Here is an 11,401-nt window from a genome sequence, read left to right as displayed (position 1 = left end):
CTATTGCCCTTAGATGTATTTGTGTGAATATATATTATTCAATGGAGTGAATCTTCTCACAAAAAGATGAGTTGACAGAAATTATACATTAGCATTATTTCTGGCATTCACTAAAAAAGTAATTTGAAAGTGTTATGGATTCAAAAAATATCTCCCCAAGATTGAATAATCATTTTTTAAATCTAGGAAATCATACCATGTTCTTCCTTTCTTTTGTCTAGGACAAATTTACAGCTACTTCATATCTCAATGTGGATTTCTTTTCCTTCCTTTTATTTTCATTCTTTTTCTTTCTTTCTTTTTCCTTTTCACTAGTAATAGTTACAATTAGAAAAGAAATTGATAAAATTATTATTGTAACAAATAGGATGTCAAGAACTTCTCTTATAGCCTCTTTTCACTTTTCCTATTCCTACAATTCTTCCTTGATTTTATTATAATTATAGAAACAAACTGTAATGACCATTACTTGAAACAAGAAATTTATGACACTCAGAACACTTTGTATCCTTTTACAGATTTTCTAACAATATTCCAATTTTAATCTTGCCTGAAGGATTCATTCATTTATTGTAAAGCACTGATAAAAATTCACAGTGATTATGATACATGCCTCATTCTCACTGCCATGTCTTCCTTTCTGGCTAGATCAGTAAGAAATAGTAATATCACCATTTAGGGAACAGAGATTAGGCGAAATTCATTCTAGTGTGTGATTTGGCAAGTAAGAGGCAATTTAGTGTAGTCTGGTTCTTCTAGCTCTGCCATTTACTAGCTCTCTTCCTTGGACAAGTAATTGAATCTTTCAAGACTTCAGTTTCTTTATCTATATGTTGAGATAATAGCAGTATCTTCCCTGTAAATCAAGGAGCACACGGATTAGTGTGCATATTGAATTAGTTGATGTGTTTAAAGTAATTAAAATAATGCCTCCTTGGCCGGTGCCGTGGCTTACTAGGCTAATCCTCTGCCTGCGGCGCTGGTACCCCAGGTTCTAGTCCCAAATGGGGTGCCGAGTTCTGTCCCGGTCGCTCCTCTTCCAGGCCAGCTCTCTGCTGTGGCCTGGGAAGGCAGTGGAGGATGGCCCAAGTGCTTGGGCCCCTTCACCCGCATGGGAGACCAGGAGGAAGCACCTGGCTCCTGGCTTCAGATCAGTGCAGCGCGCTGGCCGTAGCAGCCATTTGAGGGGTGAACCAATGGAAGGAAGATCTTTCTCTCTCTCTCTGTCTAACTCTGCCTGTCAAAAAAAAAATAAAATAAATAATGTCTCCTTCAAGAAAAGTGGGCCATTATTATAGTTGCTGTGTTAGCAATGAATAAACTGATATATTTTAGTAATCTGACAATAATGACACAGCAACTAAGAGACCAAGTCAGGATCTCTAAACCCTGGCCTAACTCTGTAGAGATCCAAATGAGACTGTAATTGTACCAACTACTAATTTGCAATAGATTTTTCCCTCTCAGGAGAATCAAAATGTAGCAAGAAAATATTGTCTTCTAACAGAATGTAAAGAAATGCTCTAGACAATCTAGCTTCTTTGAGTATAGCAGGGACAGGGAGATATTAAAGGTTTTCAAATAACTTTTTGAAATGAGGATAGGGAATAAAGATGATATAACACTTGGAGTTGTAACAGAAGTGAACAACATGGTAGCAAGAAATGTCTTCTATTTGCTATTGATTCACCCCCTCTGAACATAGGTAATATTAAAAACCTGTCACAGCATACAAAAGGAAATAAATAAACTTCATGGGATTGAGCATTGGATATAAACAACCCAATCTAGCCTTGAACAAGCTTAATCAAAGCTCCTGGGTTTTTGTTAGTTATGGCTGACCTGAGCCAGTATTTCCATATGGAAAGAAAATTAATCTGTCACATTCTAAATCAATTCATGAAGTTTCTTATTTCTTACCAGTTTTTAGAATGACATTAAATGTGGATATTACACTAAAGTTTAAATGATGAAAAGTGACTTCATTTCTAGAGACATATGTTTCCATGTTATTTATATAGAAAAATAACTCAATCAGCTCTGAATGTTGGCTGCTCTGTATTGCATTTCAATGTGTTTCTATTAAATGATTCATTCTCAGAAAAGATTCATTTTCTTAAAGGTTGAAAGATCATGAACTATGTATTTCTAGACTACTTAGAAATTGTTTAATGTTACATATATAGTGGATTTTATATATACATATATGTGTATACATATATACATATACACACATGCTTATATGCAGACATTTTTTAAAATAGGGAGTTCCATGGAAGAAAAACAAAACATAGATGATTTTGTTCTCTGCCTTGATATACGTAACAGTGGAAATAAGTGCTGGGGTGATTGTGTGAGCCTCACTTGATAAAATGGGTAGAAGAGATAGCTGGAGCATATGAGTAACAAGGTCAAGAAGTAAATAATACAAGTTGGCCTAACACAAAAAATTATTTGCGGCATTTTTGCTTGCATATGTTCACATAACATTTCAGCTGGGTAATGTTAGACTTTAACTTATGCATATCTGTGGGATAGAGGAATCTCTCAAAGAATGAAGAGAGACTTTATTCAAAAGTGTACAGTGGAAAATTAGTCCTCACAATGAGCTTCCTTTACAGAAAATCACTGGGTTAGCAGTATGTATTCCATCACACAGGGTCTTCGAGGGTTTGAGTCAGCTGGTACAAACAAGTACAACAATGAGACCACTGTGCCACAATAATTGCTTGCTGTGATACTAATTGAAGCAAAATCCCCCATCCCAGGGGAAAAAAATTAAACAAAAGGATGTGATTATGATACCTTTGACTACCATGTCAGTATCCATGAACCATGTTTCAGCCTGGGTAAATGAAAAGCACCCACATTTGGAGCGCCAGAACGATGTAGCAACTTCTAGTAGATGTGCCCATGGCATTTGGATAGAGAAAAAAAAAGAGAACAGAGTATATTTGAAAAGAATTTTACTCAGGCCAAGAGTCGACTTTTGAGTAAATGAAGGAGATAAAACTTTTGATCAACGTAATAATAAATGTTGAGCCCAGAATGAATAAAACTATGCTCCATACATATAAAAATAAATTTTGGTTAAGGGTACATAGAGAGGATGTGATCAGTATACAAACAGAAACCTCCTTATTCTCCTGAAAACTTATTGGGTTTCTTTTGGGCCTATAGGATCTAATATAATAAATCACTAGACTAAAATCAGTTGAGAAAATTCTTTGGTAATTTGTAATAAAACCAACATAGGCATGCCCTATGACCCAGTAATTCCACTCCTGGATGTGTTGCCAATAGAAGTGTATATAATATCTATCAAAAGACATGTACAAAATATTTATTGCATTGTTTATAATAAAAAGATTTTAGGAAACAATGCAAACATTCATTTTAGAATAGTTAAATAGCAGTATATCTATACAATGAGGTACTGAAGTATAATAAAAATAAATGAGGCATTTTACACACTTCTCAATTAATGAATTAATGAATCATACACATATGTTGTATGATTCTATTGATATGAAGTTGAACACAGTCAAAACTTATCCATGTTGTTAAAAGTTATAGCACTGATTATCCTTTTTGAAATGTCAAGATGATCTGAAGAGATTTCTGGAGTGCTGAGAGCTCTCTTCTAAGTACTGGTTACATAGTTACGTCACACTGAGAAACTTCATCAAGCTTTTCACCTAGCATGTGGCAAATTTTCTGTTTCTATATTATATTTTCATTACTTAAAACAACATAAAGTAGCACTTGAATTCAAATCTTTATTCTGTATCATACAAGTTGCATATCCTGGAGTAAGTTACATAACCTTTGTTAGCATCAACTTTTCAATATGTAAAGCAAGGATGACAACAGTGCCCACCCAAAAGAGACGCCATAATTACAAATGTCAATGGCACAAAATCAGTGTTCAATAATACACATTCTGTCATTAGTGCATGTCAGGAGTCTTCAGCAGTATGCTATAGAACAAGAGCTATAAGGAACATAATGAGAGAGAGGGTCCAAGATACATAAGAAAAAAGACCTTTTTAAAATAAGAGCTATCAACAATGCCACGTGCTGGAGAGAGCTCAAGGAAGATAGGGAGATGAGAGACTGGCCATACACAGGTAGATGTTGAACTGTGTCCGAGAAGATATAAGTTAGGAGCAGAAGTCAGACTCTAGGAAGCTAAAACATGAATGAGAGGTAAAGAAATTCAGATATCTAAATGGTCTTTCAAGAAGTGTGTTTAAGGGTTGAGCTGCTGTCTGCAGTGCCAGCAACCCCATGGGCACTGGTTTGAGTCCCACTGCTCCACTTCCAATCCAGCTCCCTGCTGATGTCCTTGAGAGTGCAGGTGTCCCTGCACCCACGTGGGACACCCAGAAGAAACTCTTGGCTCCTGGCTTCAGCCTGACCCAGCCCTAATTATTATGGCCATTTTGGGAGTAAACCAGTGTGGGGAGCAATCCGGACTGGACTAAGTTACTGGAATTAAGATTTATTCTATGCATCTGCTTTCCCACAATATGGCGCTGGGAGAGAAGTAAACAGCTTCTACACAGCTGCCTCCAGTTCAGCTAATAAACTGTAGGACCTGCTCCTGATTGGAGGAGAGCAGCGTACTCGGCGTGTGGGCAGCCGAGTTGGGATTGGCGGAGGAGGACTATAAAGGAGGAGAGAGACGGCATGCACCAAAAACATCTAAGGGGAACATCTAGCTGAAGGAACACCTGTGCAGCCCCCGAGAAGAGCCGGCCGGCGGTGTGCCGCTCCCCTGCGGAAGTGGGGAATGTGGCCAGGGGGAACTGCCCTTCCACGGAGGTGGAAGGGATAGTAGCCAACCCGGGAAGAACCAGCAGCAAACCCGGGGAGGGCCGAGCAGACAGAAAGAACAGCGCAGGGTCCTGTGTCGTTCCTCCACGAAGAGGGGGAGTGACAAACCAGCAGATGGAAGATCTTTCATTCTCCTTCTCTTTCTCTGTAATTCTACCTTTCAAATAAATAAATAAAATCTTAAAAAATTAAAAAGAAGTGAGGTTATAATGAAAAAAGCAAAGTCAGAGGGGATACAAAATTGAGAGAAATACTTTTAATAGAAGAAAAAATAAATATATATGAAGAACTAAAAGGTAGATTAATAGTACAGGAGACAACAATGCAAGGTCCACACGGAAGTAAAGAAAATGGAAACCAAAGCACTAGACAGAGTTATCTTGAACATGGGAAGGAAGTCTCTTCTTGGGTGCCAAGAAGAAAAGAAGAAAGGATGAGTGAGTATGCAGTCGCTGATAAGCAGTTGGGGGGGGGGGTGTTGAAAGCATTCTCATCAGATAGTTTTAATTTTTTGGGTAAAGACAAAGGTAGAATCACCTACTAAGAGTAAAGACAGAATCAGTGTAATAGAGAATATAATGAGCTTTCAAAAAAAAAAAAAAAACTGCCAAGTGTGGACTCCCATGTTCATTGCAGCAAGATTCACAATGGCTGGGATATGAAATCAACCTAAGTGTACAATAACAAACTAATGGAAAAAGAAAATGTTGTATATGCATATAATGGAATACTGCTCAGTTTTTAAAAAGAAAGAAATCCTGTCATTTGTGACAGCGCTGATGAGCCTGGAGCACAATATGTTACGTGAAATAAGTCAGGCACAGAGTGACAAGTGCTGCATAACCTCACTTATATGTGGAATCTAAGAAAGTTTAAATCACAAGTAGAACAGTGATTGCCAGAGGCTGAGAGTGGGGAGGAGGTTGGGGAAATGTTGGTCAAAGTACATAAAATTTCAGTTATACAAAGAATAAATGCAAGAAATCTGTTGTACAACATGAAAACTATAATAATAATTCATTGTATTCTTCAAAAATGCTGAGTGTAGATTTTAAGTATTCTCACCACAAAAATAATAAACAATGTAATGCTTTTGTTAATTAGCTTGAAACAACATATTATCTGCAATAAATATATACAATTTTATCAATTAAAGATAAATATATGCAATCAAATAAATATTACTAAGAAGTGTTGAGGTCCCAACTGTGCTATGAACCATGTGTCATAGCACCATTGCACAAGCTTATGTGATCACCAGCAACACTTCGCATATCGAGCTTTCTTATAATTATGTTTAACAATTATTCTTAATATTCCAGCAATGAACAGAAGATAGATGGCTAGATGGATCTAGGCCTGAATTTTCTTGCAATGTTGATGCAAAAGGAGGATTCATGACTTCAGATGATAGAAGCCTAAATCAAACAAGCTTAACTGCATTAGAAAATTCATCAGGCTATGTGATAGCATTCTTCATTTATTTCATTTTCAGGCAAGTTCTTCCTTACAGGTGGCAAAGAAGAAAACTTGAATTTTAACCCACTGTTAGAGTAGCCAACCTCCCCAGATCCTCAAAAAAAGAGCACATACTTCCCATTAGCTTCAGTGATTATTACAGGAATGACTCCTATTGTAGCTTCTGAGATTACAGGCTCTCAATGCTAGGTTAATCATTGTCACCCAAGCAATGGAATACCCTGACTGACTACCCCTGGAGCTGGTTGGTGGGGTTATTCCCACTCAAACCACCTATACTAACATGGTAGAAAGGAATCTTTCCAAAAGGAAGAAATGTAGGGCTGGGAAACAGGAACAAATGAAGAACTCAAAAACATCACCTCCCCATATTCATTATACTTCCTAAGTAGCTCCTTTGCATTGGACTAAACACTGACTCGAAAGACCCACATCTCACCACGTCATTTTTTTAAATAATTCATTAATTATTTGAAAGAGTTACAGACAGAGAGAGGGAGAGACAGAGAGAAAGGTCTTCAATCCTCTGGTTCACTCCCCACATGGTTGCAACAGCAGTAGCTGAAGCTGATCTGAATTCAGGAGCCAGGAGCTTCTTCTGGGTCTCCCATATGGGTGCAGGAGCCCATGCATTTGGACCATCCTCCACTGCTTTCCCAGGCCATGAGCAGGAAGCTGGATTGGAAGTAGAACAGCTGGGACACAAACCAGCATTAATATGAGATGCCGGCACCACAAGTGGAGACTTAGCCTACTATGCCATAGTGCCAGCCTCCACCTTGTACTTTTTGTAATTTCAAATACTCAAACTTAATCATAATACTTTTCACTTTTTCCTCCATTCATCCCCACCATTCTATTCCTGGATTCATACCCTTTATTCAACTGCACAGAAAAGAATTCTTAGTCTTCACCTTTCATAACACCTTCATTGCCCAAGATTGTTTTCATACTTTGAAAGCAAAGCTGGTTTAATCTTTCAATAATTTCAATTTAATGAGCTTGTTAATTGTGTTCAAAATAATGGAGAGAAGAATACCACATTTTATTTTTAAAATATCTCAAATGTACCATTGTGATATAATAAATGTAGCTATTCTGCATACACATATATTGTTCCATATATATATTTTAGCAAATAAATGCTAACAATCTGTATTGGATTTACATCAAACTTAGCAACTAATACGAATTTCATCTTGTTATCTTCTGCTTTGAACCCTTTAAGATCTTCCCTCATTCTAAGGGAAAGCACTTATGTTCCTAGCATGGTCCAGCCCTACTACCTCATGGCCATGTCTTACCCCGTCATGTGCTCGCGCCATCGCAGCATCACTGCCTTCCTTCATTTCTTCCTACAAGGCCTGAAAATCTCCCATCACAGAGCTCTCACGTAATGACCTCATCTTTGCCTGGCAAGGTTTTTTACTTTTTTCATCCTCTGCAAATTTCAGTTCTCAGAAAAACATTCCCTGACCAGCTAGCTTGATCACATCAACCCACTTAATAGATAGATTTCCAATTTTTATTGCTCTGTACTGGGAACTTCTCCTTGCTAAACTTTGCCACAGCTGAAGTTTTATAATGCTTTGTGTCATTACTTGATTACAGTTTGGCATATTCACTGCATTATAAATTCCAAGATAAGAACCCTGGTCTAGTGTTGCTGACTGTTACATCTCTGATATTCAATACATTACCTTGTACATTGTTGGTGCTCAATAAGATGATTATATACTTAATTAATTAATTCTTGACATAAAAAACTAAGAAACTTTTTCACTTGTTCTCTTAGCTTCTCAAGAAAGGAAGACTACACAGTAAACTAAAAGAATTTTCTCCTTTACAGTTTCATTTTGAGAGTAAGAAAAATTATTAGTATAAAATAACTTCTATTTTCTAAATCTTGTTTGTATATATTAAACTAAATTTTTTCCGAGCCATTTTTTTGAAAATATGCTAAGTGATAAGCTCATCCTCCATGTACTCTAACCATGCAGTTATTCACAACAAAAAGAAATCTATGCATAATGAGAATTCTAGACCTTTGCTACTGCTTAACATTGTCTAATTCTACCCAGTATAATTGTTTGACAGCAGATGCTCTATGTATCTTGGCATCAACATTATTATTTATATATTACTGATTCCCCATAAAAACAACTCTCACTTTGGGCCCTAAAGGAGTCATTATCTCTCCAGGGGCAGATGGGAATTTATACATAAAAATTGATAATGGTCCTCTTTGTAAAATTAAAGATGTTGGCAAATCCTTATTTGGCAGCTGTCCAATTTGCATGATTGCTTTTGCCTTTCTAAATTTCCCCTGAAGCTTCAATTGAATAAGGTGTTCTTTGCATTTGCATTTTGAAGGGCTTAATTGTGCTGTCTGAAACAGCTGCCCCCAGCTGCAGCCTGAGACCTGGCTGGTACTGGTGAACCTTCTGTGTGGCAAATCACTTTGAGAATTTTCCAATCAAAGGAAAGTCATCAGTATTCATGAGTTTATATGAACAAAACGTTTAGATCTTGCGCAATGCCAGCTAATTGCAATGAACATTCCTACTCAATAATAGTTACCAGCAATTAACTATAGCTTCCTTACTAAGGATTGTGCTTTAGAATAACATTACACAAAACAGTCAGAGAAGCAGGGTATTGGGTAGGTTTTGCTCCTCTTATATCTAACAAAGACTCTTGATCTAATGTCATCCAATATCTAATATAAACAAATGAAGGCCTAAAGTGGAGAAAAGTCTCTCATTCCCAAGGGCCTGCTATACCAATGGACACCATCTGAGAAAGGAACCACTACGACTGACTGAGGCTGGTGCATGGGGTCACACTACATGGACTTTGATCAATCTTTTCCTCAGAAGCAACAAACAAAACCAATAACCTCTTGGGTAGCCTGGAATAAAAGTTTCACACAAGGGTCTACATTTTGGGTGGTGGCTAAAAACACTGTCAGATGGTCTACTTCGGGAGATTGTCTTCATTCAGAAAACATGTATTGAGAACCTACTCTGGATCAGGCAATATTCCAAGTACCGGGAATATTGAAGAGTGAAAGTGGTTTTATGTTCTCATAGAGACTGCTATTGGAGAAGTGAAATATTGGTCAAATAATCACATGAACGAATATATACTTACATTCTAACATGCGTTATGAAAGAATACAACAGAATTTTATGAGTCCCATCCAATACGAGAGGCTTAAGGAATACTTTTCTTAAAATATGAGGCTTAAAATGAGAACTGGAGTTGTCATAAGAGCTAATATATTGAATGTTGAGAGAGGAATATTTCCAGTAAAGAAAACAGTATTGTGAGATTTTGTGAACCCTTTAGAGAAACTAAAAATAAAAAAGCAGTATCACTGGGATGCAGGAACTGTGGAGTATCAGGGGACAGGGAGTAAAGGTAGGCTAGAGACACAGGCAGAAGTCAAACCACAAAATCCCTTGAAGCTGGCACTTGGGCTGACACTGCGGCAAAGTGGGTTAAGCCGCTGTCTGCAATGCTGGCATCCTATGTAGGTGCCAGTTCATGTTCTGGCTGCTGCACTCCTGGTCCAGCTCCTTGCTCATGTACCTGGGAAAGTGGCAGAAAATGACCCACGTACTTGGGCCCCTGCTTCCATGTAGGAAACCTGGAAGAAGTTCCTGGCTCCTGGCTTTGTCCTCACCCAGGCCTGGCTATTGTGGCCACTTAAAAGAAGTGAACCGAGTTTGAATCGTGGCAGGAGCGGACAGCAGATCCCAGAGAGCCCTGAGCAGCCCCACCACTGCCGCGGGCCTAGTTACCATCACACCCCAGCAAGAGCCACAGTTGCCGCAGCCAGCCCCAGTCACCATCACTGCAACCATGATCACCGAGGCTGAGACCTCCCTCGCCACCCCTGCCATCAGCACTGCGGAAACCAAGCCCGGCACCATGGGCAGCGGTGCAGGGAGGGGTGGCCCCAGCGGCCTCACATTGGCTGCACCTGCTGGCAGAAACAAGAAGATCATTGCAAGGAAGGCTTTGGGAGCAGTAAAATGGTTCAATGTAAGAAACGGATATGGTTTCATCAACAGGAATGACACCAAGGAATACGTATTTGTACACCATACTGCCATAAAGAAGAATAACCCCAGGAAGTACCTTCGCAGTGCAGGAGATGGAGAGACTGTGGAGTTTGATGTTGTTGAAGGAGAAAAGGATGTGAAGGCTGCAAATATTACAGGCCCAGGTGGAGTTCCAGTGCAAGGCAGTAAATATGCAGCAGACCGTAACCATTATAGATGTTATCCGTGTCGTGGGGGTCCTCCACACAATTACCAGCAGAATTACTAGAACAGTGAGAGTGGGGAAAAGAATGAGGGATCGGAGAGCGCTCCCGAAGGCCAGGCCCTACCACAGGCGAAGGTTTCCACCTTATTACATGTGGAGACCCTATGGGCGTCGACCAAGGGTATTCCAACCCTCCTGTGCAGGGAGAAGTGATGGAAGGTGCCGACAACCAGGAAGGTAGACCAGTAAGACAGAATATGTATCAGGGTTATAGACCACGATTCTGCAGAGGTCCTTCTCGCCAAAGACAGCCTAGAGAGGACGGCAATGAAGAAGATAAGGAGAATCAAGGAGATGAGACCCAAGGTCAGCAGCCACCTCACCGTCTGGTACCGACACAGACACCCAGATATCCCTAAACCACAGGATGGCAAAGAGACAAAAGCAGCTGATCCACCAGCTGAGAATTCGTCTGCTCCTGAGGCTGAGCAGGGCAGTGCTGAGTAAATGTCGGCTTAACATCTCTACCATCATCCAATTTAGTCATTCGACAAGAAAAAATGAATATGAAATTACGGCAATAAGAAATGAACAAAAGATTGGAGCTGAAGACCTTAGTGCTTGCTTTTTGCCCATTGATCAGCTTACTAGAACTATCTGTATTATCTGTGCAGCATGGGGTTTTTAGTATTTTTACCTAAAGATGTCTCTTTTTGGTAAAGACAAACTTTTTTTTTTTTGACAGGCAGAGTGGACAGTGAGAGAGAGACAGAGAGAAAGGTCTTCCTTTTGCCGTTGGTTCACCCTC

General features: G+C 39.1%; 1 pseudogene; it reads left to right on the top strand.

Annotated features, from left to right (window-relative positions):
* Positions 1-10,185: 10,185 nt before the first annotated feature.
* Positions 10,186-11,100, top strand: LOC100351149 (Y-box-binding protein 1 pseudogene; annotated as a pseudogene).
* Positions 11,101-11,401: the final 301 nt, after the last annotated feature.

This window comes from Oryctolagus cuniculus, chromosome 11, assembly GCF_051225735.1.
Source record: "Oryctolagus cuniculus isolate XC-2025 breed Fujian yellow rabbit chromosome 11, ASM5122573v1, whole genome shotgun sequence".
NCBI lineage: Eukaryota > Metazoa > Chordata > Mammalia > Lagomorpha > Leporidae > Oryctolagus > Oryctolagus cuniculus.
This window is presented reverse-complemented; position numbering and strand designations above follow the sequence as displayed.